Here is a 23,008-nt window from a genome sequence, read left to right on the forward strand (position 1 = left end):
GTCCCCTCCGCTGGCCTGGAATGCTCTCTGCCCCTAGTCTTACAGAACTGTTTGTCTGAGGAAAGGCTGACTCAGTGCAGCTCCCATGTTACCTCTGTGGTGAAGCCTTCTCTGACTCACTGTCACACCCATGGTAGGGACATCTGAGGCATTTCCCTGTTGAGCACACGTCTGTTTCACCATTACACAGTAAGTGCTTTTCTCTTTTGTGTTCCCAGCACCTGGTGCAGTACCAGATACTCTGTGTATACTGGGTCAGTGAATATAGGGGAGCGCTCATAACATGTTTATTGTTTATTCCTTTATATTGCTAGAGAAGGGAAGAAGGAGAACCAATGTTATTTGAAGATACTGTGACTATGATGGCTTTGTATTAAACAACATGCTGAAATCACGAATCAGTGAACCTTGGGCAAAACTATGAAGCAGGAGAAATAGCTGGGACCCTAGGCATCCCTTGTAAAAACTGAATTCATGCTTTTTGAGGACTAAAACTTTAAAGAAAGAGAACAAATTATGTATAGACTAGTTTTGAGGTTGAGGCCTGGATTATGGAATTTTGGGGGACCTTGAAGCAACAACCACACCCCACATGAGCAGATATTTCTATGTAATGATGCCAAAAGTCTGAAAGATTTGTTAAGAATAACAAAACCCTTGGGGCACATGGCTGGCTTAGTCAGTAGAGCATGCGACTCATGATTTTGGGATTGTGAGTTCAAACCCAACCCGCATTGGGTGTAGAGATTACTTAAAATCTTAAAAAAAAAAAAAAAAACAAAACCGAACCCATTCTGTGAAATGAGAATCACTGGTCTGCATAGTTTATTCTAAATATTTCTGTAATATGAACCATAAAGTACATAGGATAGATTTTGATGTTTTCAGTTTCTTTTTTCTGAAGCTGGTGAGAGCCTTGCTAGGTAGCCAGGGAACATTCTCTGTCATGATCTGGATTGATCCTCTTTGCATTCTGCATCACTGATTCTCAAGCCTTCTGTGTGGGGATATCTGCTGCTTGAGAGCCTTAACTGCAAATTATAGAAAAGTAGAAAAGTCCTTGTTCTTTACTGGTTCCCTTGCTCAGAGCAGTCTCAAAAACCATTTCCTGGGATCCCTGGGTGGCGCAGCGGTTTGGCGCCTGCCTTTGGCCCAGGGCGCGATCCTGGAGACCCAGGATCGAATCCCACATCGGGCTCCCGGTGCATGGAGCCTGCTTCTCCCTCTGCCTGTGTCTCTGCCTCTCTCTCTCTCTCTCTCTGTGTGACTATCACAAATAAATAAAAATTAAAAAAAATACTAAAAAAAAACATTTCCTCATATCAGATTTCTGTAGAAGGCTCTCCTCATAAAAATGCTTTGCCTACTGTTGGTTGTCCACATTATCAGTTAATGGTGCTGCCATTCTATGCCTTTTTCTTTCTAGTAGTCTCATGGTCTCATCACTTTTTCTCTCCAGGAGATGAATATTCTTTGTGTCCTGTGGCAATAGGAGGGGTGTTTTAAGCCAGTTTTTGAGAGAAGTGCCATTTCTTATTTGTAATTCCAGTTGAAAGTGATTTCCCTACTACATAGAATCATAATATGTCCTGTTTGACACCATTAGCTCTGCTCTAATACCAGTGGCTTCTGGGCATCCCTATTTAACTTTTCTATGCCTAACACCATCTTGTGTTATGTGTCTTTTGGTATGGTGGAGACAAGTTGACTAGAGAAGCTATCTTTAAACATTGGTTTTAACTATAAAGCAACATTTAAAGAGTTAAATTATCTGCTAGGGCAGTTTTTAAAAGTATTCTAAAGTTTTTAAAATTTTAATTCCAGCATAATTAACATATAGTGTTATGTTATTTTCAGATGCGCAATATAGCAATTCAACAATTCCATACATCACTCAGTGCTCATTGTGATAAGTGTACTCTTTAATCCCCATTATCCATTTCACTCAGCCCCCCACCCACTTCCCTTCTGCTAACTTTCAGTTTGTTCTCTATAGTTAAGAGTCTGTTTCTTGGTTTGCCACTCTTTCTCTCCTTTTTTTCCCCTTTGCTCATTTGTTTTATTTCTTAAATTCTAAATATGAGTGAAATCATATGGCATGTGTCTTTCTCTGACTTATTCACTTAGCATTATACTCTCTAGCTCCATCCATGTCATTGCAAATGGCAGGATTTCATTCTTTTTATGATTGAATAATATTCTGTTATATAAATATATGATGTCTTCTTTATCAATTTATCTATCAGTGGACACTTGGCTTCCATAATTTGACTATAAATAATGCTGCTATAAACACAGGGGTGCACATATCCCTTTGAATTAGTGTTTTTGTATTTTTTGGGTAAATACCCAGTAGTGCAATTACTGCATCATACGGTAGTTCTATTTTCAACTTTCTGAGGAACCTCCATACTATTTTCCACAGTGGCTGTACCAGTTTGCACTCCCACCAACAGTGCACAAGGGTTCCTTTCTCTCTATCCTTACTAACACTTATTTCTTGTGTTTGTGACTTTAGCTATTCTGACAGGTATTAACTAATATCTCATTGTAGTTTTGATTTGCATTTCTGCCAGGGCAGTTTTATGGCAAAATTTCAAAAGAACAGAACTGATAGGTTTTAGAGAAAAAAAAAAAAAGGTGGAAGCAACAGAATGAGAAGGAAACAAATTCTAAAGATGAATATGAATAAAGACAAAGTAGAATGATGTACTTGGGAAACCTTGTTAGGTGACACTGGAGTCAATTATAGTAACTCTCTCCAAAATAGTTTAAAGAACTTCCTTTATTTTTTTTTAAAGGTTTTCTCAACTATTTTTTTTAATTTTTTATTTATTTAGGATAGTCACAGAGAGAAAGAGAGAGAGGCAGAGACACAGGCAGAGGGAGAAGCAGGCTCCATGCACCGGGAGCCCGATGTGGGATTCAATCCCGGGTCTCCAGGATCGCGCCCTGGGCCAAAGGCAGGCGCTAAACTGTTGCGCCACCCAGGGATCCCAAGAACTTCCTTTAAGAAGCTTTCCCTTGGTAGCTCTGAAACTTGTACAGAAAACTATACTCCCAGTCAAAGCAAAAACTTAGTTCTTTTAAAAATTGAGATAACATTTACATGCCATAAAATTCACCCTTTAAAAGTGTGTAGTTCAGTGGTCTTCCATATATTCACAAAATTGTGTAACCATTACCACTGTGTAATTCCAGAACATTTTCATCACCCTAAAAGGAAACCCCATACCCACTAGCAGTCACTCTTCATTCCTGCTGCCTACCAGCTTCTCTCCAGAAATCTTCTATCTCTATGGATTTGCCTATTCTATTTTATATAAATGGGATTATATGGTCTCTATATCTTTTGTATCTGGCTTCTTTCACTAAGAATAAAGTTTTCAAAGTTCATCCGGCAGTATCAGTACTTCATCCTTTTTTTATGGATGGGTTGAGAAACATGATTCTTGATCAAAAATAAGATGAGCCAAAGATGTTCTGTTACTTTCTGCTGTGGAATTTTTCATTTGGTCTTAAAGTTTGATCACACGGAAAGACCATAGGAATGCTACTGTACTCATAGATTTGGTAACTTGATGAAATGAAGGAGAGAGCACAGCAACAGGACTATGGGCATCCAGGAAGATAAAGATCTTTTTATAGGGTTTGGATTTGTGCTGAATTACTCTACAAGGGACTGGGGAAAAGGTGAACAACACTGGATTGGGCAGCATCAGGTAGCAGGGGCAGTTTAGTAATTGGGTATCTCAGAAATCTTTGCTTAGGATGGAGGAGGAACAAAGAGGGGATAGGGAAGGCACTGGGAAGAAGACAGGATGCACAGGAGTGGTTTTGCTGCTCTGGTTTAGCCTTGGGAGATATACTGTTTTTTGTTGGCCATATCTCTTGCCTTGACTGAGTCTATTGGAGATAATGTAGAGTTGATTTTCATATTCTCATATGGGAAAGATATGCCTTGGTTCTGAGATTATGGAAAAAAATAGGCTTGACAAGACCAGCCAAGTAAGATGCAGCTAAACTACCAAATAGGACTGTCCATTTGCCCATTGTAGTAATATTCCTTAGACTAAAACCTCTTCAGTGGTCTTCTGTCAGAATAACTGAATTATCAGAAGGCAGGGATTAGGATTTCTCAACCATATGAGAAAGCACCTCTTATTCATTGCCTGCCTTGTGATGACCTTCATGCTAGATATTTTGTATGCATTTTCTCTTATAGGTTTAAACACTAATAAATAATTCATCCTTTTTCATTTAGTCAAAAGGGCATAAACATGCCTGAATTTGTCAATATCGTCATTCATTTATAAACACTTCAGTGAAAGGTAGACTCTAGGAATGAATAAGACATGATCCCTACCCAAGAGATTGAACAGTGCTGATTAATAGAATATTCTGTAATGATGGCAATATTTTGTGTGGTCCAATACAATAGCTGTAGCCACATGAGCCTCTTAAACACTTGACATGTGGCTCATGAGACTGAAGAACTAAATTTTAATTTTTATTTATTTTTGATTAATTTAAACATTGATAGTGGTGCATGAGACTAACAGTATCACATTGGACAGCACTACTCTAGAATTTACAAATGAGAGAAGGAAACACAAGTGCTCACATTTCATGGTGTGAAGTGTACTCCAATACAGGTCCCTATAAAGTGCTCTAGAAGTTCCAAAGATGGCCTCTGGTGGTAGAAATGCCAGAGAAAACACTCCAAGGAGGAGAGTAACCATGAAAATGAGACTTAACAACAAAATAATAATAATAGTAATAATTATTGTTGTTCTTATTTTGTCAGAGGAGGAGGGGAGGAAGTTGAGAGGGTTCATTTTAGGCAAAAAGTATAGTCTGCAGAAACATTGAAGCATTAAAAAAAATGTATACAAGTTCAAGAAAAGGTGTGTGGCTTGGTAGGGTCCAAGTGTAGATTAATATAATATTACCATTATATGACATGACTCTTATGGCAAACTGTAATAGAACAGACTAAAAACAAATTTCTATTTCTGGCATTTATTGTGTTGCATACATTGTTTGAGAAGCTACCACATTTAATCACTTAAAATAGATACATAAATTGTCAATATGATCCCCATTTCACAAACAGAAAACTGAGCCCTAGAAAGGTAAAGGAATTTGCCTGAAGACAGAGTGAGTAGAGATAGCTAGGATTTGAATCCAGGTTTGTTTGATTTCAGAGATCAATCTCTTATAAATGACTCTACATCTCCCACTTTAAATTTTTCTCAGTTCAAAGTTGTGATGGAGGGGCACCTGGGTGGCTCAGTGGTTGAGCATCTGCCTTTGGCTCAGGTCATGATCCTGGGGTCCTGGGATCAAGTCCCACATTGGGCTCCCCGCAAGAAGTCTGCTTCTCCCTCTGCCAATGCCTCTGCCTCTCTCTGTCTCTCATGAGTAAATAAATAAGATCTTAAAAAATAATAATAATAATAAAGAAATTGTGATGGATTCTCTTGGGTGTATGCCTTCCATGATTCATTCAGACCTATAAATCTTCTACAAATTTCTTTTTAATATTTAAAATATTTTCTGTCCAAGAGACTGATGTTATAACATCCATTCTGTTAACTAAGCATTTCATGAACTCAGGTTTTGGAAATAACTATAGTGACAATTTCCCTTCTTTTTCTGTTTATTTATGGCACTAGGAGCTTTTATATCCTAAAATGGGGTGGTTGGGGAATTAGTTAAATTGGAAGACCCAGCCATTCATTCCCAAATTTGAATGGGTTCCTATGACCATCGTGGTCAGAGAATTCTTACTTCCGCATGGTGGGGAATGGCTTGTTATTTGAGCCTTTCCACATCTTAACCTAAAGGTCATGACCCTGGGCTCTGATTTCTTTCTTATAAATCTCTTACAAGTCTTAGCGACGGGGTAGATGCTTTGCTTTTCTTAACCAAGAGGAACTAGATCGCTGCACCTGTTTGGCAGGCATGGTCAAGTCCTGAAAATATCCCTTCCTGGCTGAGAAAGTACTTATGCTTTATGAGGACAGTTTTATTTTGTTCTTGCCTTTAGACTTGAAAGAACTCACTTGTTATTTGCTGAATTTCATTAAAAGTCCATCTCAAAGTTATAGCAAGGTACATCTAACATTTGTACTTGCCAGGCCTGGGGCATAAGAAGAAGTGTAATAAACAGCACCTGCTTCAAGGGGCATACACACTCCACTGCTAATGCAGGACAGAGTATAAGGAATAGAACACGCAGTACCAGAGGATCTGCGAGGGTGTAGCCAGTATCCAGGGTTGGAGATATCTTCACAGAGGAAGGACTGGCATCAGTTCTTACAAGAAGGGCAGGGCTTATCTGAGCAGAGAAGGGGCAGTCTGTGTGTGTGGAATACTGCCTGGGCAAAGGTAAAGGGGATAGGGAATTACGGTAGAATGGTTTGACTGAAGTAGAAAATGCAACCTTGGTTGCACATTAAAATCACATGGAGAAGGGGTGCCTGGCCAGTTCAGTTGGAAGAGCATGCAGCCCTTGATCTTGGGGTTGTGCGATTATTTAAAACAAAAAACTTGAAAAAGAAAATCACGTGGAGAGCTCTAAAACCTCCCCTAAATATTCTGATTGGCTGAGGGGTAGCCTAGGCATCCAGATTTTTTTAAGTTTCACAGGTGATGTTCATGTACAATCACAGCTGTGGTTGAAGACCATTGCAATCGTCTCCTTTACTCACAGTGTGATTGTGAACCAGCAGAGCCAGCCCCACCTGGGAGCTAGTTAGAAATGCTGAATGAATCTCAGGGAGTCAGAATTCACAATTTTACAAGAGCCCAGGTGGCCTGTATGCACAGTAAAGTTTGAGAAGCACTGCTATAGAGAAAATATGAGAAATATGTTTGAAGAGGACAGATTACTTAACCAGCTTTCCCCAGCCCCTCTGTGCTGGGCTAGGAATGAATTACAGGTGGGTGGTAGTATTGCTTTCCCCTCAAGCCATTAGGGATGCTTATACTACTTGTTGGCAGGAAGTCTCCTCTGATTATCCCTAATGTGTTCCACAAATATCCTTGAATTTTCTCTGGGTGCCTTGAGGGAAAAAGGCAGGGAATCACCAGTTACTGCTGGACTGCACTGTCAGTGGTAGGAGATCCCCTGAAGATTTTTGTTCAAAGGCGGTTTTGTGTACCTCATTATGTTTTAGGAAGATTTTCCCCAACAGAGGCATATAGAATGGACTGGGAGGCGGTGCTCTAGGGTAAGAGGACAGAGGACAACTGTAGTAATTTACATGCAAGGTGACAGAGGACAAGAGTAAAAAGCATGGTTATGCTTAAGAACTTGAACAACACTTAAGTACCCATACCCAAATCTTCAGGGTGAAGCTTGGAAGGAACTACAAAAGCTCCTTTTATACCTTTTTGGAGACCCCTTGTAACTTCGTTTTGTTTCAGTTTATCTTTGCACTGCATTCTCTCAAAGCTTCAGGAAAGTTTCTGTTGATTAAAATCTACTTGGCATAAATAAGGTCATAAACATTCAGCCCTCACTCTGCAGGCTCCCCTAGTTCTTGGTGGGTGGGATCATCTGACTTGAGGGTTATCAGTGATTTCAAAGGAGAAAGGAAAACAATGATGGTCATCATTTGGTGAATAGACAGTGAGGGAGAATGTCAGGAAATGGAGAGGTTAAAAGTCCAAGTATGAAAGGCTTGCTGTTGTTGGGGAACTCAGAACCATACATATGAGTTAGGACTGGATGTTCTAGGAGATTGTTTTGTTTGGAAAAAAATGTTGAAATTATCGGTACGCTAAATTGCTTATTCTTCAAGGCCAAGCTTATGCTGTTCCCTTCCATGAATTCTTCCCTTGTCACCCCAGTTCATGGTTTGCCCTCTCTCTTGTTTTCTAAAATTCTCTTTAATGAGTTAACAAGGACACTTTTTAGTCCTGATACTTGAAAACTGTGATATGTACTTATTTTCTAGTAACTCATGGTTGATTTTATTTTTCTCATTTATGAATGTATCCTCTCCCCCTAAACAGAATATAAGCTCCTTGAGGACATGGACCATGTCTAATTCTACTTTTTCTTTTCTGGGAATTTGTGACTTTATGAACACCTTTTTTCAAAGGTGCTCACAATTGAATATAAACAATTAAAAATAATTTGCCATATATACTTCTTTGTTTTCCAAATTTATTGATGTTTCCTCAGGGGGGAAAAAAGGCTGAAGAGTCCTCAATAATATGTCAACCTACAGTATGCTTTTTAAACTATATTCTGCAGTTTAAAAGTAGGCTAAAATAGTACTATCAGATAAATGTTGGAATTATTTTGTACTTTCAGTGATTCATTTCAAAAGAGGAAGTTTTAAAAAAAATTATAGAAGTATAGTATCCTCCTAAATATCCCATTTTCATAATCTTTTTATATTGTGCCTATTTTTCCTTAGTTGCTTTTCTCATCTTGCCATTTGGGTTCCCTTTTCTTTTTTTTCTGTTTGGCAGTGATACCATTTGTTGTAGGAACTAACCTCCTGGTCATGTTTGTAGCCAAAAGTGTCAGTAGTCATCTGGATGTGACCTACTAACATGTATTTTATAGGAAATCTATTGAACTGAAGTGCTTTAACAATTTTATTTAGCTTCAAATCATGAAATGCCATTTTCATGCCTTTTCTGCCCAAATTCAAAAGGCATATTTATGTTTTGAAACTTGCAACACTGAAAAATTTTGGTCACCTAAATTTTGGGGGATGGGGGAAATTATTTTAATTCTAGTCAGTCACGATATTTGACATTACAGGAAAAGAAGTGTGTATTACATATAAAAAACCAGCTAAGGCTTGACCAAAAAAAGTGAAACTACTATACCAATATTAAATTTTTTTGAAAAAAGGCCAAGATGAGGAAAACCTTTTTAAATAATTCCTTAATGAATCAATCAGTAGTTTATATCCTTAAAGAATTTTTTATGGTATAATAATGAACATTTATAACAGAACAAAAATAACCCATTTCCTAACATTAGCCTCTCTGCCTACGGAGGTCATAAAACTTGTTAATGCAGATGAGGCTGCCTTCTGTTGTGTGATGCTAATAGGAAATGGATCATTGCAGTTTATGGGGCACTTAGCCATTTTGGTTCATGATAAATGACTGACTTCAAGTGACATTCCTTCACTGATTTCCCACTATTCATCACCTGAAAGAATGGAACCCAAACATGAAGTTGATTTTGAAGTTGTTAAGAATTTCACTATGGTATAAATCCATCATAAGCCAATGTTTTAATTCATTTAGGAAGAAATATTATGGATGAAGACGCTCATAAATGTTTTATGCTCCTATTTTCTTTTGTTCAAGAGCCAGATTTGTAAATCTATTTTATCCAGTTTAACTTCTGTTGCCTCTTCCCTTTCCCTTCCCCCTCTCCAAACATTCTCTGGTTTTGAAAACTCCCTAGATTTTATCTTTGCAGATGCTTTGATGATGTAATTATGTTGTTTTGTCCTATAAAATCAGTCCAAAATAAGCTGAAAGAATGGAACATATTTTCAACTGGTATGTTCACCTATATGCCAGGCATCATACACAACTGGTATGGAAAATTTCTTATACTCCTTGCTATTTTCTTTTTTTTTTTTTTTTTCTCCTTGCTATTTCAATTAGGTTCTTGCTCTTAGAAAATTATTCTCCAGCTTATTTTAGGGACACCCTGCTGGCACTGCAAGGGTTACAATATCTAGTCAGGTTAAATGTATGCTTAAGGATGTTTATGTATTTCCTGGGTTGTCTCCATGTTTGGAAAGGAGAGCCTTTTTTTAATTCAGTACTCTCCATGAATTAAATTAAGATGCTCTCCATGTTGCTGGCATTTGGAGAGTGATATCTGGCAGACTGTTACTTGGAAAGGAAAATGTAAATGTTCTTACAGATTGTCTAAGAATCACTTAGTATAATTGAGATAATTTGCCATTTATTTCATTCATTCTTAAAGGAATTTTGACCTCCCTTATCTATGTGCATTGTTGGAGTGAGAGTGACAACAGGTTATTTTGTTTGCTTTGTAGAACTTAACAGGAGGAGGAAGCACATCCTTGGTGGCTTTACTTGAGGTGCTGATATCCTGGAAGGGATGCCTCCAAACTCCCTCCAAGAGGCTGTCTTTTGACATAGATATTTTAGTTCCTAACAGACTCCTCTTACAGCAAATGGCATTTGTGTATACATTGTTCATAAAGAACTTTAAACTAATAAATTGAAAGTGTTGGAGGTGTCTGAACTCTTTTCTTGTTCTAGAACCCCAGATACTAGTAAAATTTTAGGAGAGCCTAAAAATGGTAGAACTAATATATTAGTTAGGTCTCTTATGGAATAGCTCATGGGGCATAGTTTAACTATATGGTCTAAGTTAAATCTTATTAGTCTTTTATAGCTGGTTGTGATATCTGGTTAGAAAAAAACAACACATCTTCTTTTCAAATTTGTTGAATGAGCAGTCACTAATTTTGAATACTTACTCAGCTTGGCTCAAACCATCTACCATTTTTTTTTTAAGATTTTATTTTTTTTAGAGAGAAAGAGAGTGAGAATGAGCACGGGGAGGGGTAGAGGGAGAAGCAGACACCCTGAGTGGAGAGCCTGATCCAGGGCTCAGTCCCAGGACCCTGAGATCATGACCTGAGCCAAAGGCTGAGCCACCCACATGCCTCCTACCAAGTCTTTAAAATAGACATTTCTAATACGCTACACTAATCTATTAAGACCATTGAAACATATCCATAATTTAATTTTTGGCCTGCTTTTGCTTGGTTTGGCCTTTGTGGCACAGTGGCTGGAGCTGGGAGAAAGTCACTATAAGGAGGAGAATAGAGGGAAAGATAGCAAAAAGAAGTTGGAAGAAGTTAGGCCGAGACAACAGATGCCCTGGTAGACCAGACACTTCTGACAGCATTAACCATTTTGTAACTCTGGCATATTAAAGTGAGCATTTGATGGCCTTTTACTTTCTTCCTTCTCTTTTCTTTTTCTTCTTTTAACCTTCTCTCCTCCATCTGTGGGTATAAATCTGTTGAAACTAAGGAAAAGCAGACTAAGATATAAGAAGCACAAATGTTTCTGGGAGAAGAGGGTAGTAGATGGGAGACACATACCTTACCACCCAAAGAATGTCTTAGGAATGAATTGGGGTGTTAGGCCCCCCTCCCTTTTTTTTTTTAACAGAGATGGGAATTCTGTATTCACAGGGTTTTAATGATCACTTTCCATGTATATTGCCAAGGCTTTTGAATGCAATGTGTTCTTGAAGTCCAGGTCCTCAGGTGGACACCTTGAAGGTAAAACAAAACATTGTGTTTTCACCTCCAGTGCAGGTATTGTCATGTATTACACTTGCATAGAAACTACTAAATAATTCCTCACAATTATAAGCAGAAGAAAGGTTTCCAGTGGAAAATTACGGTTCTATGGGAGTTTTTTAATTCTGAAATTTATTGGAAATAAAAGGACTAAACTATTAAGCCTAAATATGATATTTTTCAGGGGCTTTCTAATTGGTTTTGAAATTCTCACTAAAGAATAGGTTAGCTGTTAATGATTTTCTCTCTTCGCTTACTGACTTGAAAGTGTGATGTTAGTTTTATCCTGTAGGCTGTTACTTTGCTGCTTTGCACTTCAAAAAGATCTAAGGTCACTGATTATGACTTTGCCACTTCCTGCCCTATTGTCCTTACAAAGGAGTTTAGTGGGTTTAGACCTTACTGTAAAGAAACTAACCCAAGTAAAATTCTTGATATTTGCATGTCTATTAAATTCAAGATCTTTGCTTTTCATTTGAACCTGTTTGTACAATTTATAAGGTAATACTGGGACTTCAGAGTTCCTCTTATGAAAGCTGAAATTCCTTTTGCCTCTCTTTCTTTTCGTGATGGATAGATGAATTATGAAGCAAAGTAAGAGCCAATCAACAGGAAATTGTGGGAAGACAATCAGAAGATGTTTACGTTTCTATGAAATTCTTTTGACCTACAACAATGCCCCCCCAAAAAAAATAAATGGGGCAGGGGATATTATTAACACCTTTTAGTCAGTTGCCTCCATGGATTTGGTCTTCTTTTGATGTAGCAGTACTGATAGACCTTTCCTGCAGTTGTCATGCCACTTCATAGATATCATCTGTGAGTGACTATTGTGTTCAGGCTTGAGCTAGCAAACCAGTGCATCTGGTTCTGAATCAGTCAAGTATTTCAAATCTTCCTTAGCTAAAATGTATTGTTTTCCTCACTGTAGTAATTCTCTGCAACAAGTAATTATGAGGCATATCGTTTTTGGTGGAGGAATACTTGAGCTAAGTTGGTAGGAGCATCAAGCAAACAAATCAAAGATGATCTTCGGTTTTTGGTTTCATGATTACTACTTTACATCCCCTTGTGTTTTTTCAGTACTTCAGTATTTAAGGCACAGGAGCCTATAGAATAAATGTGAACACACAGTCCCCACCTCTCTTGAGTGTATGTTTCTAATAACATTTTTCATTTAGATTTTTTAAAAAGTATGTCTGACATTTCCCTAGAACTCCACATAGATACATGACTCTCTACCTTATATTTCCATTTGGATATCTAATAGACATCTCAAATATTATATATACAAAATGCAACTCTTGACTTTTTTACATTACTACTCCACCTGCCTTATACCTGCTTTCTTCCATTTCTTCCCCCTTCAATTAATAATGCCTAGTTGCTCAAGTCAAAAACCAAGGAGTTATTTTTTTTCTCTCCTTCACTATATCTCCCCTTTCAATCTGCTGGTGGGCATGTCTCCAGAATAGGTCCCCAGTCTGTACACTTCTTTTTTTTTTATTTTTTTATTATTTATTTATGATAGGCACACAGTGAGAGAGAGAGGCAGAGACACAGGCAGAGGGAGAAGCAGGCTCCATGCACCGGGAGCCCGACGTGGGATTCGATCCTGGGTCTCCAGGATCGCGCCCTGGGCCAAAGGCAGGCACTAAACCGCTGCGCCACCCAGGGATCCCTGTACACTTCTTTTCACATGCATTTCCCCCACCATAGTTCCAGCCTCCTTCTTCTCTTACTTGAATGACTGCAATGGCCTTATCCCTTCTACAGTCTCTTCTCTTTTCAGAGACAGAGTGATCTTTTTTTCTTTTTTCTTTTCTTTTTAAGATTTATTTACTTATTTGAGAGAAAGAGAAAGTGTGTGAGCTGGGGGAGGGAAAGAGGAGGAGAGACCACACAACCTGACTTGGGCTCTGTCTTAGGACCTTGAGATCATGACTTGAGCTGAAATCAAGATTTGGTCGCCCAACCAGCTGACTTGAGCTGTAATCAAGATTTGGTCGCCCATCCAGCTACCCAGGCACCCCCAGAGTGATCCTTTTAAAGCAGAGATCAAATCCTCTCCATCTCAGAACCCCATGGCAGCTTATCACCACTCTAGGAAAAAAAAGTCCAAATTCCTTGCCTTGCAAGGCCCAGCATAGTTTGGCATCTGGCCACCCTCTGCTGTCTTATCTCCTATCATTTTCCTCTCACTTACTGACCTTCTTACTATTCCTCAAGCATCCCCAGCTTATTCTCACCTCAGGGCTTTTACCTCAGTTCTTCCCTGTCCTGGAATGCTCTTTCCCCAGATCTTCACGTGACTGACTTCTTGCTACTGTTCAAGCTTTACCTAAAATGTCAACTTCTCAGAGAGGCCTTCCTGAACATCTCATCTAAATTATGTACCTCTTTCCCCTATTATTCTTCATCCCATTACCCATTTTATTTTATTCCTAGCAAAAATTACTATTTAAAGTTCTTATTTATTTACCTATTTATTGTAGTTCACTGTCTTCCCTAGAATGTAAGCTCCATGAAGGCAGGAACCTTGTCTATCTTGTTTGTTGTTGTATCCCCAGTGCTTGTAACATTGTCTTATATGTGCAGTAGGTGCTCAATAAATATTTATGGTTGAATTAGTGAATAAGAATATTTAGGCCCATAAAGAATATAAGCTACTAAATCATTATAGATTGTATTTTAGTGAGAATGTTCCTGTCAAATTTTCATGGTAATTAAGTGGCCCAAAGGCAAGGGAATGGCTTTCTCTTTCAGTTGTTCTATTAATCTGGGATAAAGCAGAAGAAATTGGCAATCACAGTTGGCTTTCTCTTTTACAGTATCTATGCATATAAACTGAACATCATTTATCAGTTCTGCCTATTATTTGCAACTTGGTGTGAGTGTTATATGCTTGAACAACAGTACGAAGTGTACTCCTTGTAGATAAGAGTTGGAAATTGTGGTAAGTACTCATTATGATGAGAACAGCTTGCACTGAACAAGCAGTAGCCCTGCATATGTCTCTCTTAAGAAGAAAACATCAAATTCTAGATCGAGTATGGTAAACAGTTAATTTAATTGTACATGTTCTGAATATATATTGATTTTCCAGGAATTGATGAATATGTAGATAACAAATAATTACATATTTATTTTGTGAATGTAAATCTCTGCAAATCAAGTATACTAAGTTGGACATATTCCTGTGATTAAGACAGAGAGAAGAAAACTAAGAGATCTTTTTCTTTGTTTTGCTGTATTTTGATAATAAATGTAAATAGGCCATAGGCCACAGACTCATTGAAATTAAAACATGGTAAAGATGTTTTGGTTTTGTTTCTTTTATTTCTGAAGCCCCATCAGAGTTCTTCTTAGCCTCTTCTTTCCAGTATTCCGCTATATTATTTTCTGTCCTTTAATAGATAATGTTTTCCCTTTCATCTTCTTAGAGAAAGTAGCAGCCTTCAAAGTTAAGAGCTTTTCTCATTGCCTTTCTTCATAAATTTCCTAGTTCTCAGTTGTCTGTGTTCTGCATGAAGTAATTTTTTCCTTTAGGAGTTTCATATAACTTTCCTTCCCTCTATCCCAGTGACAGTGACAAATCCCCAAATACTGAGTTCTGCTGTATTCTCTAACAAGAGATCTTTAGCTCTGTGCAGCAGTACAGTAATCCTTGGATCAGTTCCCCTGGTGAGAAGAACCACCATCTTCCCCTCTAGCCAGGAGTCCAGAGTTGGTGTATTTGTGGCTGAACTTCACGTCCAGCAGAATTAAGGTTAAGGTCTCTGTAATTTTAGGTTAAATTTCCTTTTAAATGGGATTTGATTTTGAACTGGATGAAATCTTATTTTTAAATTAGTTTGGTAATCCTAACATTCAGATATTCTAAGCATCAATAAAGAATTAGAGTTTAAAAGTGATTCCTTCTTGTTGGATTATAAATTGATCATGAATTAGCATCTTAAAGATTTCCAAACACTGCCAGTACATGGATAGCAATCACCTATTTTGTTTAGGATATCTTCCTTTTTCCCTTTCTGATCTACTCTCCGTCCTCCCTCTTTCTACCCAGGAGGCTCCCTGTGAGAGTTACACAAGGGTTCCTGTGCCCTCTGACTTCCGCCAATGGCAGGGTCCCAGCAGGAGATTCAAGGGAGGGAGGCTGAGTGAGGTTAGGCTAATTATTCTCCCTTCTCCCTCCTTGTGGGGTTGCCTTGGGCTGCCTGTGCCCCTCGACCTAAGGTCATGGTTCTTCACTATAAGACTTTTCTCCTTTTGGGTTCCTGTAATCAATCCATCTTCTCATCTCTTTTCCCCGAGGAGTGGTAATAGTTCTGCTGCTACAGCAGTACCCCTTGTAGTTCCCCTACATGCATCCATAGCTTTGCAAATTATCCCTTTCAAATAAGTCTCTGGAAAGTCTCCTAATTTTTTTTTAAGATTTATTTGTTCATGAGAGACACAAATTGAGAGAGAGGCAGAGACATAGGCAGAGGGAGAAGCAGGCTATTTGCAGGAGCCCAATGTGGGACTCAATCCCAGATCCCAGGATTACTACTTGAGCCAAAGTCAGCTGCTCAACCGCTGAGCCACTCAGCCGTCCCGTAATTCTCCTGATTTAAATGTGCCATTGGTTTCCTGTTGGGACCCTGTCTGATGCAAATGTTATCATTTCTTAGATTTTGGATACTATCAACTGTTTTTGACAAAGTACATACTATACAGAGATCGCCTGTAGTCAGTGGAACAGATGCAAAATAAAAGAAAAGGTCATGCCTTTTAGGGATCTATCATATGAGATAGACAAGCTTCTCCTTTCCTTTATACAATATTCAATCAACATTTATCAACGAGCTGCTGTAAACCAGACATGGTATATGAATCTGAGGCAAATATAAAGCACTGTTTGGTCCTTGCCATTATATATCTCTGTTTTAACTGTGTATTTATAGTTAAATTTTTGAGAGCTTGATAAGAAAGTAGGAAATCACCAGCCTGTCTGGTTGTGCCTGATGCCAGGTCCTGACCTGTTCTGTTCTTAGTTCCCAACTCTTCGTTCTGTACAGTGACCTCTGTGATTTTCAAGCATGGCTATTTCCTGAGCCCATAACAGGACTTCTTTTGTGCCTTCATCTCTCTGAATAGAATCTTGTCGAGTGTCAAGGAAATGCTTCTGGACAGACAGAAGATCAGTTGAGTACAAGTCTTTTCTTTATGTTAGCACTGGGTAAAACATACTCAGTTGGGAGTATTTCAGACCAAGGGGCATATGGTTAAATAGATTTGGACAATTGTCTTTAAAAAAAAAAGTTTTAAAGTTTAAAAAGTTTCTGACTGTAGGATATCTCTTAAGATGGGTGACTATATTTTGGGAAAACTTGCTTTGTGTAGTTGAGTTGTCTCCACTAGGACCTCAGGCTATAGTAACTTTTCCTTCCATGACTCTCAATGCCTGATAACCCAGAAGAGCAGTGAGGGTCAGAAGACACAGAATTTGGCAGGTCAAGAAGGATGTGGCACTCCTATCCTGTGCCGGGGGAGGAATGTGTGTGAGTGACCCTGTCCAGTTAGTAAGGCCTCATGGTCATCTTAACATCATCGTGTGATGATGTTCTGGCCGCCCTGTGCTTCATGCTCCTAACAGGAGTTGTCAGCAATTACATGACAGCTACTATTCTCCTTGATATTTCCAGGAATGGGGCAGGGGCTTTGTACATTATAATGACCTAGTTTGAGTGCTCCAAGTGCCATAGGGGCCACGAAGGAAACTCATTGCACCTTACTAAAGAACTAGGACTTGTTAGGAAAAAGTTGTGATCCACTGTGCAAGGGTTTTGTGGAAACCTTTTACTTTCTGGCCTCCTTTCTTTATCTCCTGTTCCAAGTGTGTCTCAACTCTTTTTTTTTTTTTTACTTGACTTCTCTTGCTCCTTCTCTGTGGGCGAGCAAAACACAATCAATAATTGAATGGTTTCATATAAACCAGAGTCTAGGAATGTCTGGAGATGTTTGTTTTTAAAAGATTTTATTTATTTATTTTTTGATAGAGAAAGAGAGTGCGCACAAGCAGGCAGAGGTGGGAGGGAGAAACAGGCTCCCCGCTGAGCAGAGTCCTATGCAATGCATGTGGGGCTCATCCCAGGACCCCAGGATCGTAACCTGAGCCAAATGCAGACACTTAATTAACTGAGCCACCCAGGAGCCCCGGAGACATTTTTGGTTGTCACAACTGGGAGAGTGCTACTGGCATCAGTGGGTAGAGACCAGGGATGCTGCTAAACAGCCTACAATGTAGAGGACAGCCCCAACAATGAAGACTTATCTGGCCCAAAATATTCATAGTTCAAAGGTTGAGAAATGCAAATATAGGCCCCAATCTGTTCAATAGAACTTTCTGTGATGATGGAAATGCTCTACACAGTACTCATTACTTTTTGTAGCTACTAAATATGTGACTCATGCAACTGAGGCACTGAATTTCCAATTTAATTTTGATTTAAACAGTGACACAATACCTAGAGGTCACCATAGACGGAGCAAATCTAGACCAGGGGTTCCCTGTCCGAATATGTTGGCTTACAAATGACGGACAGAGAAGGGTGATACCTGGGAGCGGGAGGGTGGGTGAGAGAACGTAGGGGAAGCTGCAAAGAGGAGTATCTTCCAAGAAGCCCTGAGTCTGAAGGCAGTATTGGTCTCCTGTGGACAAGACAGAAGTTGTGGAGGGCCCCATCATCAGGAAGTTTATTTGAAGGTCATCTGGGTGGCTCAGTTGGTTAAGCGTCTGCCTTCAGCTCAGATCATAATCCCAGGGTATTGGGATTGAGCCCCGATTCAGCCTCCCTGTTTAGGGGGGGAGTCTGCTTCTCCCTCTCTCTCTCTTGCTCTCTCTCCAAAATGAATAAATAAAATCTTTTTTTAAAAAAAGGAAGTTTATTTGAGGTAGAGCCCAGAAAGCCATGTGGTGCCTTGTGTTGAAAGATTAAGCCCCATATTTATTTCAGAATGGACAGAGTTGGATAAACTATCCAGGAGGAAGAAGTTGCTTAAGTTAGTGCATTAAAAGGGATGATATAGAGGGGAGAGAAGATGGTAGGTAAAGTAATGAGGAAAGAGGATAAAGAGATGTGGAAGGAGAAAAGGTAACCCATGCTGGGAGTGGACCTGGGATGTGGCCCAGGTAGGCAAAGGGCAGCTTTGTGGAGGAAAATCAGTTATTAATTCTCCTCTCCCTCTTCCTTTCCTCCATTTAGGTTCCACTAAACGATAATAATAATTCTCTTCTTCTTCTCCTCCTTCTCCTCCTCCTCCTCCTCCTCCTCCTCCTCCTCCTTCTCCTTCTCCTTCTCCTTCTCCTTTGTAGCCAGGTGTATTATTCAGAGTCCCAGCAGGAAACACATGCCATGATCAAATTGGAATGATTTGAGTTCATAAAGTGACTAGTTGTGAAGATATAGACAAGATGTAGAGCAGCGCAGGGGTAATACAGGACCTCCAGGCTGGTCACAAAGGTGTGTTCCTACCGCTTCTAGACCCAAGATGCTAAGGGATGGGCCCACTCCTAGAACCCAGCACCATGGAGGACTGAGGATAGGACTGCCTGGCAGGAGCTGCAACCTTCAATGGAGGTTTCAGGCAGTGGTAGGAGATTGGCTGGTAGGAAAATACTCTGACTTCACTCTTTCCCTTCTTTATAATCTCCCTCCTTTCGGGGCTCCCTTAAGTCAACCCTACCAGAAATCAGAGCACAGATAACCTCAGTGGATGTGGTACATACAGGTCAGCCCCCCAGCATAGAGCAGGGCAGAGATGTGTATAGATGGGATGAAAGGAACAGAAAGGAGATATACAGCACACTTTGCCTATTCCTTTTTCTTTCAAACCTCTTCCCTTTTCACTGGCCCTACAGGTAACTTTTTTCTACCATTGTTATCAGTGGGAGAAACTGATAACAGTTTCTGTTATCAATCTGTCCTTTATAGCTAAAACTATTTTAACTCTAGCAAGAAGCATGTAGCATTGGTATCATATCTTTGGGATGATTTCTCAGTATCTCTGCTCTGCCTGCCTAGCAGCAGAGACTCAGGCTCTCTCACATACCAAAGCCTTGCTTCTTCATCTAATTTCTGTGCTGGAAACAGCTCTCCACCTGTACCCAATGATGGAATGAATGATGAATGACCACACATCAGTCTCCAAAAGAACTTTCCAGAAGTGTTATAGAATACTTACCTACCAGCAGGTGACATTCAAAGTCATAAGGGCACTATATGGTATTGGTTTTCAAATCACTAAGACCTTGAAGTTCTTAACAAAAGAGAAAGGCGATATAATTATCTAGGGCAGAAGTAGGAAGGCCAGAACTAGGTGGGAAATGGACAGGAGAGATAAACATCTAAGTGATGTTTCAGAGTTGGAAGGTATAGGTTCTGGGCACCTAGTTACACATGGGAGCAATGGAGAAGATGTGAAAAGTAGAGATCATTTCAGTAGCCCAACTCTGAGTAACTGAGATAACTCTTGTGTCATCAGCTAAGGAGAAGAGAATGAGTAACAGATTACCTTGGGAAGTTGTCCAGGGCAAGTTGAACTTGAAGTGGTGACAAGACAGTCTAGGGAGATGTCATCGGAGGATTTAAAACTGTATGTCTGAAGCAAAAGAGAGCAACTGAGAATAGAAAAACAAAGAAGAGGTGTTTAAAGATGTGGAAATGGATGAGATCCCCTAACAGTGGATTAGAGACTTCTCAAATTTAGGATCATCATGGGAATCACCACTGGATATTAAAAAGCTCTACCCCGTCCAGAGGAGAGAGTACCAAATTACAAGTACCAAATTACAAGTAATTCGGGTAAATTTGGGATGGTACAATTGTCCCAGGACAGTTTTTGAAAAGCACCCAAGTAACTCAGATGCACTTTGAGAAGCACTCTATTTTGGCAGACAGAACTTTCATAGATCAAATTATGAGAATCACTAGTTCTATCAGGCTGCAGGGAAGATGGGAGGAGTAAAGAATAAGAATTAGGTAAGTAGAAAGAAGTTCTGTGCTGTGCTGTGTTAGCTAAGCCAAAGGTAGGCAGAGTTAGGGTATGAAGAGAGAGGTGGAGGTGTGGAAGGAGTATCAAGAATGTAGCAGTTAACAGTGTTAAATGCTGTAGAGCAGAGGTTCCCAATTTTTCTGGTCTTAGGAACTCTAAACATTACTGAAGATCCCAAAGAATTTTTTTTTAAGATTTTATTTATTTATTCATGAGAGACACACAGAGAGAGGCAGAGACCTAGGCAGAGAGAGAAGCAGGCTCCATGCAGGGAGCCTGATGTGAGACTTCATCCCAGGACTCCAGGACCATGCCCTGGGCTGAAGGCAGATGCTTAACGGCTGAGCCATCCAGGGATCCCCCCAAAGAATTTTTAAGTGAGTTATATTCGGTGGTGTGCTGGTAAAGCAGTTCTCCAAAACAAAAGCCCTAATTTGTGGGTTTGCCAATTTCTGTAGTATAAACTACCAGCATGGACTATTTCAGGCTATGGACAGCTCTCTGAAAACAAGCAGGAGCCAGCTCTAACACACCACTGTATATCTATTGATATTTACTCTAATGATATCTAAAACTAGGATTATTTTTAATTTTTATTTAAATTCTAGTTAGCTAACATACAGTGCAATATTGGTTTCAGGAGGAGAAGTGTCCTCCTTAATATCCATCACCCATTTAGCCCATCCTTCACCCACTTCCTTCTATCAACCCTCAAAAATTAAGATTTAAAACTACTTATTTCAGGGGCACGTGGGTGGCTCAGATGGTTGAGCGTCTGCCTTCGGCTTGGGTCATGATCCTGGGGTCCTGGGATCAAGACTCATGTCAGGCTCCCTGCTGAGCAGGGAGCCTACTTTTCCCTCTCCCTCTGCCCCTCCTCCTCATGTTCTCTCTCTTGGTATCTCTCTGCTTCAAGTGAATAAATAAAATCTTTTAAAATATAAAAACTACTTATTTCATTTGAAAATGACAGTAATCATTTATTACATGTTAATATAAATAATATAGGGCAGCTCTGGTGGCTCAGCAGTTTAGCGCTGCCTTCAGTCTAGGGTGTGATCCCGGAGATCTGGGATCGAGTCCCACGTCAGGCTCCCTGCATGGAGCCTGCTGCTCCCTCTGCCTCTGTGTGTGTATATGTGTCTATGAATAAATAAATTTTAAAAAAATATTGAAAATATATAAATAATATAATTTTATGAAAAACAACTCTTTCAAAACAAATTTAATGACAGGAATATCGTTTTACATTTTTTACAAATAGAGAACAACTTGGTTCTCATATCTGCTCCTGCATCAATCTGTTGCAATATCACTTTTCAGGTTGCCTCTGGAAATCTCTACTGTGTACAGGAGAGAATGAGTAAAAAATATAAATTCCATCTTAGTATTACTATAAAACAGTTTTGATCTTGCAGATACTCAGAAAGGATCATGGATACCCCAGAAGTGCTTATATCATTCTTTGAACACTACTACCCTACAAGAGTGAGCCCCCAAATTTTATTGATTAAAAATAATATTAATAAGAGCTTGAGTAATTATTATCCACTCTTGATATGTTATACACATTGTTAAAAGTACACATAATACAAATTTTAAGATTATGATTAAAACATTAATACAAGTACCCCAAGTATTGTCTTGCATAGGATATATCTTGTTAGAGACCGATTGTTGTAGAGGATAAAGATGAAAATAAGGGTTTGGTAAGTAGAGGGTGGGCCTGTATTGTCAAACTCTGAAAAAACAATTCCATAAATTGTTGAATATATAAGTAATGTTTACAAGGAATGGAGGGTGAAGAAGTGGAGACAAACTGCTCTGATGTTTGGTGAGGGACCGAAGCACTATAATTGATTTCCTTGGTCAGGCAAGGACAAGACAGAAGGGAAATTTGAAGCCCTTGAAAAGAATGGAATAATCAAGACCCTTTAGAAAAGCCAACCAGCAATGCAAACATTAGTTCTCTCTGACTTCTCTCACAAGAGCAAAAATAAGCAAAACAAAGTCCTTGGCAGATACTCAGAGATATTCTGAGAACTGTTTTTATAATAGAAATGGGCAATACAAATAGTTAATAGTTGCATAGACTTTGTTTATTTTAAGTAGGTCAGAACAAGTCATTCTAATAGTTTTGAATTGGCATGAACAGGCAGGACTAGTCTCTCCTTCTGCAGATAGTTACTCTCCTTTGCACATGAGCATATTTCTGCAAGTGAGCCATTGGAGATAATCCTCAGCAAAATGATAAATTATGCTCAAAGTGGTACCCACCCATCTGCCTGCTAAATATTTCTTTCCCTTCTCCAGGCATATATGCTACTCAACATGGGAACTTTATTCTAAAGGCATTATGCTCAGCTAGATACTACTAATCCTAGGAAAGGGCTCAGCTAATAATATGTTAAGATGGCAAGCATGTGGAGGCATATCCATTTTTGCTGGCAACTCAGTGGGAGAGAAGATTTAAATAGCCAAAAGAAGACATCTCTATTAGTAGAATTTTAGTGACTGAAAGAAAAGTAGGAGCCAGGCAGATAATTGCCAAGCCGAGTCCCTGAAACAAGTATCTAGCCCATCAGCTCTGAGAAACTGTTTTGGGGGCTTTAACATATATTGTAAATTAT

At 39.2% G+C, this 23,008-nt stretch overlaps 1 protein-coding gene and 1 long non-coding RNA gene across 8 annotated transcripts in view; both read left to right on the forward strand.

Moving 5' to 3' along the window:
* Positions 1–23,008, forward strand: part of GREB1L (GREB1 like retinoic acid receptor coactivator) — a 269,481-nt gene that overhangs the window by 47,087 nt on the left and 199,386 nt on the right. The window lies entirely within an intron of this gene.
* The window catches only part of LOC144315539 (uncharacterized), a 92,405-nt gene that overhangs the window by 46,466 nt on the left and 22,931 nt on the right, over positions 1–23,008 (forward strand). The window lies entirely within an intron of this gene.

This window comes from Canis aureus, chromosome 6 (genome assembly GCF_053574225.1).
Source record: "Canis aureus isolate CA01 chromosome 6, VMU_Caureus_v.1.0, whole genome shotgun sequence".
Classification (NCBI taxonomy): Eukaryota; Metazoa; Chordata; class Mammalia; order Carnivora; family Canidae; genus Canis; species Canis aureus.